The sequence below is a fragment of the Myotis yumanensis genome, unplaced genomic scaffold, assembly GCF_028538775.1.
Source record: "Myotis yumanensis isolate MYYU_CA2020_CCGP unplaced genomic scaffold, mMyoYum1.0.hap1 SCAF_8, whole genome shotgun sequence".
NCBI lineage: Eukaryota > Metazoa > Chordata > Mammalia > Chiroptera > Vespertilionidae > Myotis > Myotis yumanensis.
This window is the reverse complement of record NW_027223759.1, coordinates 11,032,388-11,046,032: the sequence shown is the minus strand read 5'-3', so window position 1 is coordinate 11,046,032 and position 13,645 is coordinate 11,032,388. Positions and strand designations below refer to the sequence as shown.

The 13,645-nt window shown below is 39.0% G+C and overlaps 1 protein-coding gene and 1 pseudogene across 1 annotated transcript in view; both read left to right on the top strand.

Annotated features, from left to right (window-relative positions):
* Positions 1-13,645, top strand: part of RAPH1 (Ras association (RalGDS/AF-6) and pleckstrin homology domains 1) — a 76,496-nt gene that overhangs the window by 34,225 nt on the left and 28,626 nt on the right.
* LOC139014945 (heterogeneous nuclear ribonucleoprotein H2-like) lies at positions 2,795-4,534 on the top strand (annotated as a pseudogene).

Sequence of the window (13,645 nt, the reverse complement as noted above, 5' to 3'; positions counted from 1 at the left end):
GGGAAAATCTAAAGGCATTGAAGTTCATTGAATAATATTCTTAGCAAACAACCTTTTGGTCTGGGGTATTAACTGGGTAGGAGGGAAGCACAAGGCTTTCTGAAATTTTGAGGCCTGCATATGTAAAAGATTGGGGTTGTTAATTGATTTCTCAATTGTTGCAGCTACATTTCTCTTAAAAGTCTGATGGCTATGTTTCTACATCTCACCGAAATTCATTCACATGTACCAGCGTGGTGTTTAATTTCAGATTTTGCTGACCTAGCCTAGTGAGGTTAATAGGAAAGAATAGGTATCAAGTGGAAGAAGAGCTTAGATTTGGCAAAAGCCAGGGGAATTGTCTAGGTCTCACTCACAAACATTTTTCAAACACATGAATTATCCCAATCAACTCTGGCATAAATGCTCTGATTCTTTTTGTGTGTATTACTTAGAAATCTGTGCAATTTTCCTCCTTTGAGGAGGTAAAACGGTATCTTTATTTGGTTTTAGGTCGCTTTGTTTTTTTAAGTTGTGTTGTGGAGGGCTAGTATAGGACCCTTTTAAACAAGAATAAAAATATATCCATCTGTTTTTTAAATTAAGAGCAACTATAAAATACAAAAGAAATAGTTTTAAAAGCATTCAAATATTTACTGGTTAATTAATGGCCAGGAAAAGAAAAGGAATAAATAGAGGAGTAGGGGGAAAGAAACAGTAGCAGCTACTATATTGAGTGCTTGTTCTCTGTGGTGAGCGTTGTGCCGTATCTTAACACTGAATCTGCCTGGTGCCTTGTGGAATGGGTACCACTGCCTCTGTTTTACAATGGATGGGACTAAGGCAGAGAGTGACTGAATACCTTTCCCAAGGATTTGAACCCAGACATTCTGGTTGTAGAGCTCATACTGCAATGCTTTGCTGCTTCATTACAGAGTTGAAGGAGAATCAAGACGAGGCTAGACTGACTGGCCAGGGCTCTCAGCTCCAGGCCTTACAGACAGGACTTGCATGGGCGGGAGAAAAAAGGCGATAAGATTTATGCAGTAACATCCCCATCTTGTGGTGGTGGTTAGTATATTCCTGAATACAGTTAAAATTTAATAACTATAAGTTATCTCTAATCTAAATGAATTGAGGTTTAAATAAAATTCAGATGAGGGCTGAATTCTAATTCTAATAGAATTCTATTTCTAGCAACCTTTGGAGATAAATGCTATTATACCCCCATTTTACACATGAGGAAACAGGTTAAATAATAAGAGTGACATTGCCAGTAAATAGCTGACCTGGGGCTAGAACTCAAGCCTCCAGCCCCAGGGTCCACATTCTTAACCATTATGCTATGCTTTAAAAAAAATTGTGAAAAGCACATACATATGTCAATAAAAGGAATGTAAATATGCTCTATTGAAACACTAATGTGTGGTCACAAACCTCTATTCTTTCTTCCAGTTATAATCTAAGGTGTTAGCTATCAAAAGGAAGTGTCTTGTTTTGTAACTACAGTAGGTCCTCCGGTTATCCTACAGGCGCTACATAAGTCGGAACCCACCTACATAAGCACCTACGTCACTCACAGGGAACACATACACAGCAGTAATGAAGTGAAATAGTAGAAGAAATTTAAAAGATAACAATTCCTGACCTTTACTTGTGGTAAATAAATAATAAAAAACATAAAGCACATATATACATACGTTGAAATGACAGAACTTTTTTTTTAATATAAATAAATGGGAGATGGTGACGTAACCACGAAACGACGTAAGTCGAGTCCAGCGTAACCCGAGGACTGTATGACTTTGGTACAAGACCATGTCTTGATTTATGTTTTGGCTTCTATGTTCAGATCAATGCTTTTCTATATACTAGTACAAACCCCCTGCCCAAGATTCTGGCTCATAAATGCTACTACATTCTAACATGTTACAGATCAGTTCAAAAAAGTAGTGATCCATAACTTACTTTGCAGATCTTTGTGGAGAATTTTTAAGAGATTGATGAAGAATTTGATAGTTTTATAACAAATGGAAGTTACGAGATTGGGAATGTTTTAGAGCAAAATTTATGTGAAGAATCAATCCTCAAATTTCATTTTTTATTATGTGTTTTGAGCCCAGCTTTTAGATTTAAAGTAATGATGAAGAGTAAGTAAAAATTGGATTGGGGGAGATAATTTTTTGTAGGAAAGTAAATATTTTGTGGAAATGGACCCTAATTAACATGAAATAGTTTATATCATTACATAATCCCTTTTCAGCTTTGTTGATGTAACAACATGTAATCTTTGTTTGCATGTCCTGTTTTCTATTCTTTTTTTGTCAGTTTGCATACATATATTCACTTTTGATAAGGACTTGTTGAATTTCAATGACTATAATGTGCCATCATATTGTTTAACATGGTGCATAGGCAATCATCTCTTTTTGAATACTTTAGATTTAGATTTTAAACTAAATTAACCAATAACCATTTAGAAATATGGCATGAGCTTGTGTGAGAGTCTAGAGAGTATAGATTTTTTAAAACTTTTTATTTTGAAATAATGTCAAACTTACAAAAATGTGAAAGGATTAGTACAAAGAACTCAGGAAACTCATTGCTCAGATTCACTCATTTTTAACATTGTGCCATATTTTGTTGGGTTTTTATGTACACTTTTTTTCTGAACTATTTGAGAGTTCATTGCATTTATCATGCCCCTTTAGCCCTTAATGTCAGTCTTTGTTTCCTAAGAATGAGGATGTTGGCAGTATAGATTTGATAGGCCTCCCGTTGATGCAGTGATTGACAACATGCTATAGAATATGTTTAATGAGAAAATGTAGAGGGAGGAAAGCAAAAAGAATCTTGATCTGGCCAAGCATGTGGCATGAAGACCAAAAAGAAATAGTTATTCATATATTCCATTAATGAGCACGTAGGCATTGCACTGGGCTGTAAGAGATAAAACTGTGAACTTGGCTATAACCGTTTGAGGGCAGGAGGAACATCGTCCGGCATCGTTAGAGCTACACTGAAGTTACATTGATCCGAGCTTGCCACCAAGAGCCTAACAGTCACCATGATGCTGAGCAGGGAAGGCCGGGGGGGGTTTCGTGGTGAAGGTCAGGGGCCTACCCTGGTCCTGCTCTGCTGATGAAGTGCTGCGCTTCTTCTCTGATTGCAAAATCCAAAATAGCACATCAGGTATTTGTTTCATCTACACCAGAGAAGGCAGACCAAGTGGTGAAGCATTTGTCGAACTTGAATCTGAAGATGAGGTGAAATTGGCTTTGAAGAAGGACAGAGAAACCATGGGACACAGATATGTTGAAGTATTCAAGTCCAACAGTGTTGAAATGGACTGGGTGTTGAAGCATACAGGTCCGAATAGTCCTGATACTGCCAATGATGGCTTCATCCGTCTTAGAGGACTCCCATTTGGCTGTAGCAAGGAGGAGATTGTTCAGTTTTTTTCAGGGTTGGAAATTATGCCAAATGGGATGACACTGCCTGTGGACTTTCAAGGGCGGAGCACAGGGGAGGCCTTTGTGCAATTTGCTTCACAGGAGATAGCTGAAAAGGCCTTAAAGAAGCACAAGGAAAGAATAGGGCACAGGTACATTGAAATCTTTAAGAGTAGCCGAGCTGAAGTCCGAACCCATTATGACCCCCCTCGAAAGCTCGTGGCTATGCAGCGACCCGGTCCCTATGATAGGCCAGGGACTGGCAGAGGTTATAATAGCATTGGCAGAGGGGCTGGGTTTGAAAGGATGCCTATGGTGGAGGGTATGGAGAGGGGCTGGGTTTGAAAGGGTGCCTATGGTGGAGGGTATGGAGGCTATGATGATTATGGTGGCTATAATGATGGGTATGGCTTTGGAAGAGACCTCAATTACTGTTTTTCAGGAATGCCTGATCATAGATACGGAGATGGTGGGTCCAGTTTCCAGAGCACCACAGGGCACTGTGTACACATGAGGGGATCACCTTACAGAGCCACTGAGAATGATATTTACAATTTTTTCTCACCTCTTTACCCCATGAGAGTACACATTGAAATTGGACCCGATGGCAGAGTTACTGGGGAGGCAGATGTTGAATTTGCTACTGATGAAGATGCTGTGGCAGCTATGGCAAAAGACAAGGCTAATATGCAACACAGATATGTGGAGCTCTTCTTGAATTCTGCAGGAACAAGTAGGGGCGCTTATGATCACAGCTATGTAGAACTCTTTTTGAATTCTACAGCAGGGGCAAGAAGCAGTGCTTATGATAGCCAAATGATGGGAGGGATGGGCTTATCCAACCAGTCTAGTTATGGGGGTCCTGCTAGCCAGCAGCTTAGTGGTGGTTATGGAGGTAGTTATGGTTGTCAGAGCAGTATGAGTGGATATGACCAAGTTCTGCAGGAAAATTCAAGTGACTATCAGTCAAACCTTGCCTAGGTAGAGAAGGAGCATTAAACAGCTACTACAGAAATGAAAGCGGTGCATTTATGGGAGTTGAACAGAATGGGAGGGCTGTCTAGCATATCCAATATGGTAAATGGGAAATAGATTCTGATTACTCTAAGTCAACTTTTCTTTCTTTCTCTTTCTCTCTCTCTCTTTTTTTTTTTTTTTTTAAGAAAAAGGTTACGTTTAATACTTTTGCATTACAGGCTTGTGATTTATGCTTACTGTAAAATGGGAGTCAGAATTGTTTTCAAGCTCAGTAATTTTGAACACTGAAATATTCAGTATTGACTATAACTGTTAAAACAATTTTCATCTTTCCTTAAGTTAGTTTATGTTGTAGGAGTGTACCTAAGCAGTAAGCATATTTAGGTTAAAGCAATTCTCTTATGTTAAATGTTGCTCTTATACCACAAGACATTGAAAACTTTGGATGTGTGTTGAGAAATATGCTTTTCTATAAAACTCAAATATAGGAGCTCTGCGTCTATAATTCAAAGTGAAAACATTTGGCATGTTTGTTAATTCTAGCTTTTTGGTTTACTATCCTATAAGGCACGTGAGTGTACACTTATTTTTATTAAGATCTGGGACAATTTTGAGATGTAATACCAATTGATATTTTAGGAGTTGGGTCATGTCATTTGTATAAAATTCTGAAGCTTTGATTTAAATCTTTCCTTGTATTGTGATTTCCATTAGACATATTGTACTAAGTGAAACCTGTTAAATGAATCTTCCTTTTAAAAACTGGAAGAAGATTACAACGGATGGGAGACCAAGATGGCGGCGTAGGTAAACACCGGAGACCGCTGCCGCAAACAACCATTTCAAAAATACAACTAAAAGACTGAACGGACATCACCCAGAACCACAGGAAGGCTGGCTGAAGAGAGACTCTACAACTAGAAGGAAAGAGAACAGCAAATCGAGGCTCAGAGGCGGCGCAGTGTGGAAAATACAAAGGTACCGAGGTGCGCGCGCAAAGCGGGCTGGTGGCTGAGGGCGCGGTTGTCGTTTTCTGTCGGGAGTGAGTCTCAGACTCTGGGCTCCAGATCCGGGCGAGTCTCTAGGGACCCAGACTCAAACGGGAGAAGCGGGATTATCCGGCATCAGTTGGAACCTGAGGGCAGCTTTCTCTCCGAGGTTTGCAGCGGCTGCCGGGGTTCTGAGAAGCAGAGCCTCTGGGAACGGGACTGAGCGTGGCCATAACTGCTCCCTCCGCCCGCCCTGTGGAGCCCGCCCCGCCCAAAGCCTGCGCACAGCCATTTGCCGATCGCCTCAGGCAAAGGCTGGATTAGCGCCTCCCCAGAAGGCAGACGTTTTCCATACAGCTGAATCCTATAGCCAGTCGGCCTGGGGGTCAAATCCCTCTAGTGTTAACTACAACAATTAAGGCTTGGCTAGAACAAGACTGCGCACAGAGACCACAAGGGGGTGCACCAAGAAAGCATAAAAGATGCGGAGACAAAAAAACATGACAGAAATGGAGGATATGGAGCTAAGAATCGCAATTTTGAGGGCTTGCCATAAATTTGTGCAGAGCCTCACGAAAACTAATGAGACCCTCGATGCTACGATAAAGAAATTAGAAAGTAAGCATACACGGACTGAAATAAAGAATATTATACCCAATAGCAGACCAGAGGAGTACAATAATCAAACCAAAGATTCGACAAAAAACACCCAATTGGAAAAGCAAAATGAAAAAAGAATCCGAAAGTGTGAAGATAGTGTAAGGAGCCTCTGGGACAGCTTTAAGCGGTCTAATATCAGAGTCATTGGAGTGCCAGAAGATGAGAGACAGCAAGATATTGAAAACCTATTTCAAGAAATAATGGCAGAAAACTTCCCCCACCTGGTGAAAGAAATGGACTTACAGGTCCAAGAAGCGCAGAGAACCCCAAACAAAAGGAATCCAAAGAGGACCACACCAAGACACATCATCATTAAAATGCCAAGAGCAAAAGACAAAGAGAAAATCTTAAAAGCAGCAAGAGAAAGAGGCTCAATTACCTACAAGGGAATACCCATACGACTGTCAGCTGATTTCTCAACAGAAACTTTGCAGGCCAGAAGGGAATGGCAAGAAATATTCAAAGTACTGAATACCAAGAACCTACAACCAAGATTACTTTATCCAGCATACTCTATCCAGAATTGAAGGTCAGATAAAGAGCTTCACAGATAAGGAAAAGCTAAAGGAGTTCATCACCGCCAAACCAGTATTATATGAAATGCTGAAAGGTATCCTTTAAGAAGAGGAAGAAGAAGAAAAAGGTAAAGATACAAATTATGAACAACAAACATGCATCTATCAACAAATGAATCTAAGAATCAGGTGAATAAATAACCTGATGTACAGAATGAACTGGTGATTATAATAGAATCAGGGACATAGAAAGGGAATAGACTGACTATTCTTGGGGGAAAAAGGGGTGTGGGAGATGCGGGAAGTGACTGGACAAAAATCATGCACCTATGGATGAACACAGTGGGTGGGGAGTGAGGGTGGAGGGTGGGGTGGGAGCTGGAAGGAGGGGAGTTATGGGGGGAAAAAAGAGGAACAAATGTAATAATCTGAACAATAAAGATTTAATTTAAAAAAAAAACTGGAAGAAAAACAAACAAACGAAAAAACTGTGAACTTAATAGACAATGTCTTTTTGAGATTATAATGTATTATGTGAGGAGATGGGTGTCAATACAGACAACCAAACAAGCAATTTCAGCCAATGTGGTGAGTACTGTGATAGGAAAGACAGTGTTCCACCTTGGTTAAAAGGTCATTGATGACTTTGAAAATGAATTATAGACTGCATTACAACACACGGGATAAAGACTCTGGAAAAGAAAGATGTATGCTAGATGGTAGGGGATTGAAGGATAAGTGGAGGAGATACACTATAGCTGAGTTCAGGAAATTTGGCAGTGAAAAGGAAAATAGAGTTTAAGAGGAGGAGGGAACCCAGAAGACTTTATTTTTTGTCCTTCCTGCCACCAATAAGCTGGACTAGTTGAGTATTAGAGGCTGAGCTATTAGAGAGGGGGGGCGTGAGTGGGATCTAGAACATGCTTAGCTTTGGAGAGGGGAAAGCATATTCATATCGAACTGGAGAGAATGAGAATATGGGTGTAGCTACAGGATGCATTGTAGTGGTGAAGATGGATGGATGTGGTAGATGGATGTGATTTGCTTAGTTACGGAGGGAATTGAGGTCATGTGAAGAGGTGGAAGGGTAAAATTAGAAGCTTGAAGAACTTTGTAACTATTTAGAACAAGCTTTGAGTGAGGAGGAAAGACAGAATGCTGACAAACAGCAGTCAAGGCCCAATTGAGGTCAGAGCATGAATTGGTAATGGACACTGTTTCTCCATAACTCTCCCTTAGAGCTCTACTTTCCAGAAGTAGAGTGAGGTTATCCTTAAATTATCAAAGGTTAGGATCATCTGGTTCTTCCTTTTTTTTATTTTTGCATGATATAATGAAAGATGCATGCAACTTTTCATTGGCATTTTATTTCAGTGATCTTTTCTCTTCCTGCATGATAATGAGAACTGCCCTTTTCCACCTCCTTTACCTATCATTTTCTTCCTTCCTGCATTTTCACAGCATGCTATTTCTCTGAGATGTCCCAGCAAGCCGGCCAAGCGTCATATTGACTTCACAGAAGAACAGGCTGAGCTGACACCTGTAAGTTCTATAAACATGTCCATGGAACTAGTTAAATATCAATGAAGAGGAATGCATTCTTCAGAACTTTTGATGATGAAACCTTATCATATACCTCAATTTTTCAATTAAAAATTAAACCAAGGTTAAAAATAAATGAGCAAAAGCAAATGAGCAACTCTACAATATGGCACCATTGAATATTAATACTTGTGGTGAGGTTATATAGGTTGTCGCATGTCTAACAGAGAAATTTTGTGTTGGAACCCCCAGCTGCCTCTTATCCTCCAGGACTCTAAGCTTTTTAGGAAATACTTTGCTGAACTCCTAACATTGGGTTAGGTAGTCCACCTAATACTTGGCTCCCATACCCCTCACAACCGCTGTTGTAACTGTCAGTTCTCTCCCTATTTGACTCTAAACTGTGAGAGTAAGAAATGCCTGTCTTGGTCGCCTTTGCATCTTCAGTGCCTGGCATGGTTGCAGGCTCAAAGTTGAAACCTAAAAATAATTGAATAAATGAAAGAGGGGAAGATGGAAGAGAGTAAGAAAATGGGCTAATAATAAATCAGTGAAATAGATTAAGATAAGACTAAGCCATTGACTTTGTGTTGTTAGTGATAAATGAAGGAAAATATAAAAAGGCCCCATTTAAATGAAGCTCTGTACATTTTTGTTACCAGTAACATGTACCAAGACTAAAGGCCGATTTAATGACATGCCTAAAGCAGTGTCTTTTACTTTTCTCACTCCTCCAATTGCACACCACTCTTCTCATCCATCTTGCATCTTTCTCCAGTAACCAGTTCTCCTGCCACCCCGCACCTCCTTTCTGAGGAATGCTAGAGTGATGTAGGGACTGGCACCAGTAGGAGAAGGTAGTTAAGTAAGGCATTTATTAAAGGGAGGAATTTGCTGCTTCTGATTTCTAGATTTTGCGGGGGGGGGGGGGGGGGGGGGGCGGGGGCGGGGCTGCAACAAATACTTGAAGCTTAGACAGAGGGAGCATGGAGATCTGGCCTCCCTCCCTGCTAGTGATTAAGCAGTGAATAGCTGTCTATGATCATGTCCAACTAGTGCTTGTGGTCTCATTTTTAGATGTAACATATTTTGGAGTAACCAGCTATAATGACTATACCCCTTTTATTTTAAGATATTTAAACCTTGAAAATTTTTTACATGGATAACTCTTAGAGCCTTTAAATAGTTAGATATTCTTACTGATCAGAGTAAGATGGGTTATTTTTTAGTGATTTGAAGTTTTGAAATAATTTGAATTTAAGGATTGATTGAGTACATCCTGTAAGATTTTTTTAAAGTTTAAACCTTACTTATATGTAGAATCAAATGAACAAAAGAAACTGACAAACAGAATAGGTCCAGAGGCATGGATACATGGAACAGAATGACAGATCTCAGAGGAGAAGGGGGTTAGGGGAACAGGAAGAGATTAACTAACGAACATATACCTGGTATGTATAGCCCATGGACACAGACAATAGTGTGGGGAAGTCCTGGAGTGGGACAGGGGCTGGGTGGAGGTGAGGGAAATGGAGGACATCTGTAATACTGTCAACTATTAAATAAATAGCTAAAAAAAAAAATACAGGCAGTGAAATACCATATAGCAAACCTAACTCAAGTGTAGATATGACTCAATATTAAGTTAATATTATATTCTGTTATCTGGAAGTAGTGTGTTTTATTATCTGTGACAAAGAACTTTATGAGAGTAGATGCTGCTCTAGTATTTGTTTACGTAAATAAAAAGAATTTGTTTCAAGAATAACTTGATATACAGTTAGGTTTATAAAATATAAATTACAGAATATTTTCTATAACTCCACTTAACTGTGCCATGTATTGTTTTAAATGGTGGTTAGTAACTACATAGCATTAAAACTAATTCGGAATTATTTAGAGATGGAAGTCTGAATTACATATATATCAAAACAGCTATAATTTATACTACATGAGTTTAAATACAGTTGCTTAAACTTGTAACAAGTTACTAAAACGTTATTAAGGGGGAAAAGGCGGTTAGGGCTATGTTATTCGCAATCATTTTAATGAAAGTATCTTAATTGCTTGAATTAATTTAACCATTTTAAGGCAACAGCACTTCTTAATATTTTACTTACATCATTCAATTGCCTTGCAAGTCCTTTACTGTGCAACACATTGTTAGTATCCTAATATAATGAATTAATAAAATTTTACTGAAAATAGGTGATTATTATTAGGCAAAATATTTATGGACATTTTTCCTCTTGGTTTGACTATCACTGAATTGTCAGAAATACTTGCAGAAGTTTTGGAAATGATGTAGTTTCATTCTCTTTTCATAAGATTATATTATTTAATGTGGGCTTTACAAGAGGAAGGAATATGTTTGTCATTAACCTTCGACACCTGTTTATTTGTGCTGTACGCACAGCACTCAAAAACACTGTCCTGGAAAAAAAACTGGCTCTGTGGTCTGTGCAGTGTGTGACCTTTTCCCAGAGTGAGGATCAGCAGGAGTCGGCTAGGACATGCCTGCTGGCATGGGTGGTATCTGTGCTCCCACCCACCCCCCCCCTTTTCTTTTTTTCCTCCCCTTTTAGAAAAAAATTTCTTTTAGACACATTTTAGTGAGTATAGGGGAAAGATATGAGGCTAATAATAGAGAATCATTCTTTGTCTACTTTATATTTTAAACACATAAAACCTCCACTGACTTCTATCGCCTTTTTTTGTTTTTCTCTTTCTGTACAAGCACTCCTATTTGGACAGGGAAACCTCCCTTCTTCTGAGAAACATTGCAGGAAAACCTTCTCATTTGCTGACCAAGGTGAAACCTCTTCTTTCCACCTGTATGTAAATATTTATTGCCTTATAGGTAGAATACAATTTCTGGGTTTGATTGTGCTCTCAGATTTCTCAGATTGTGCTTTCTTATTTCAGCACCTTTGTGCTGAACAGGAGTTTTGTTTTTTTTCTTACTGAAGGTAATTATTTACTGACTTTAATATGTTCTATTAAGAATAGAACATGTTTGCAGTAATTTACTAGTTTTTCACTGAAAATTTACTGTTGTAAATACCTAAAAGTCTTCACAAGTATATTGCACTTTTTCTAGCTTAACATTGTAATTCACTTGAAAGTCTAAAAATGTTTAACTTTTACTACTAATGCTTATCTATGCTGTGAGGTTTTTTTTCAGCCGACTTTGTTTTCTAATTCTTGTTTATATTATCAGCACCTCATTTAATTAAAACATTTGTTTATATAAACAGAATCTTACTTTACATTAGCTTCATCAAATTGGAAGAGAATGTTGAGTTTTAATTTCTCAGTTCTTCAATTTCAGAATAGTTTGAATTGGTCCAGCTAGATTTTCACTGGGTTGGTATTCTACATCAATTTTAAATCTTTTAGCCATTGTCATCATTAATTAAGGGAAACAGAATAAGGAAGCTGACTATAAATAGCTTTCTGCCTCTTTTTAAATCATGGTTTTATTTTATTATCTTATTTAAATAATGTTAAAGTCAAGAATGTCAGACTTGGTTTTTGAAAAATATTCACAGTAATGATAGGTAATGTTTGTTAGTTATTATATCAGAGGGTATTTTTTATTTCATTTTTTTCTTAACCATATACACTTGTGAAAGATGGTAAAGCTAAAATTAAAATCTCCGTGAGAAGCAGCTCGAAGAGAAGATCCAAGAGTCAGCAGTAACCCTTTCTCTTGCCTGAGTTTCTCTCTTTGAAGTAGATCTAGGAATGGGTTAGAAGTAGCTTAAATATCAGGGAATGTAGAAGTCTAAGCAGATAATAGACTTGTACTTTCTAACCTTAGCAAAATTCTTTCCTTTTCCTCAGCTCTTCTCTGTTGACTGTCTCTACCTGGAATATTTACTCATAGCGTCAGCTAGCATCTCTGTTCTAGATCGTATCTCTGAGAGCAACAAATTTTCAGATAGCCATCAGGCATTTCCTGTAAGATTACCAGTACCAATCCCGAAGGTCTTTAACTTCCTTGCCCTGGGGCCTCACAATTTCTATTCAGAATCCTGCCATTCTCCCAGTTGCCCAGGTTTGAACCCTCTACTATTTTTGGTGCCTTTCTTCTTTTTACTTACGACCTCAGCTCTAGTGAAGGACTTGCTATCTTGAGGATTTACTGAGTTCACCCTACCGTTTAATTCCCATTGCCACCACCCTAAAACCAGTTCTTAATCTCTTACCAGAGCCACTACACTTGTCTCTTTATTCTTGCCTGTCCCTCCTCTTGTCCATTTTTTACACTGCTCACAGATTAAGTGCAACTTTTAACCATATCCATGGCTTATTTATTCAACAAATATTTGTTGAGTCATGCACTATGCTAGCTATAACATTGTATAAAATGGCCATATATCCCCCGCCTCCCTCAGGAGCTCACAGTCGTCTTATGAAGGTGGATTTAAAAAACATTAACAAGCAAGCATGTAGACAAATTCTAAATCATGTTTTAAGTGTTATGAAGGAAGGCTGCATTGCCTTTAGATGGTGAAATCAGAAAAGGCCCTTCTGGTAGCATTTAATCTAAAGCTTGAAGGATGAAAAGCCATCTTGAGGGTCAAGGGAAGAGGTCCATGTAGACAGTCCCAGGGAGAATGGAGCTTGGCACGTTTGAGAAGCTGAAAGAAAAACGGGGCTGGAGCCACAGTAGTCAAAAAATAAATATATATATGAGTGTCTTTATTTGGATTTGGAGAGGTAGCCAGGAAGCAGGTTATTCAAGCATGCTAAGGAGTTTAATTTCCCCCCCCCCCTAAAACTGTCGAAGAGAATAACTTCATTCATTCAACAAATATTTACTATGTGCCACACAGCATTTACAACCCAATATGCCAGTGAACAAAAACAGTTTCTATCATAGAATGAGTGGTTCTTTGCAGGTTTTGGATAAATGCAGTCAGTAATTTCTCATCTCCCTCTGCCCAAGTGATGGTGATGCCAACTGCAGCATCAGAGCCATTCCCTCCTCAGATCACATCTCCTGTTACCCCAGTGGTGGTATTACTGGTGTATATAGTCAATATCCTGCTTTCATACAGTAAGAAATTTGAGCAGGAATGTGATTCTGTAGCATAGAACCTAAATATTTAGGGTGGGGTAATGAATGGAGTCAAGGATGAAGTGGCAGAACTTCTAGATAATCTGAGCCACAGGGGCCTCTCAATGTCAGTGCCCTCTGTACCAGAGCACCTGGCTGTCGTGAAGCTAAAATGAGGTTATACCTCTTGGATAGCTCCTGTGTGGTCGTCTGGTTCTCCCTACCCAGAGGACATGTGTCCAGGTTACTGACACACCTCTGACCTGCTCTCTTCCAAACTAGGACATTGTCACACCCAGTGGTCAGTACATAGCAGCACTGTGCTTAGGCCAGGGCAGCAAAAAGAATGGGTGGGTTTTTTTGTTGTTTTGTTTTCACCAATCCAGGCCAAGTGAAAATTTTTATTTTTGACAAGCAGTGTTTATTTACTGCTATCCCAAAGTTTGTGTTATAGCCCTTAGGACA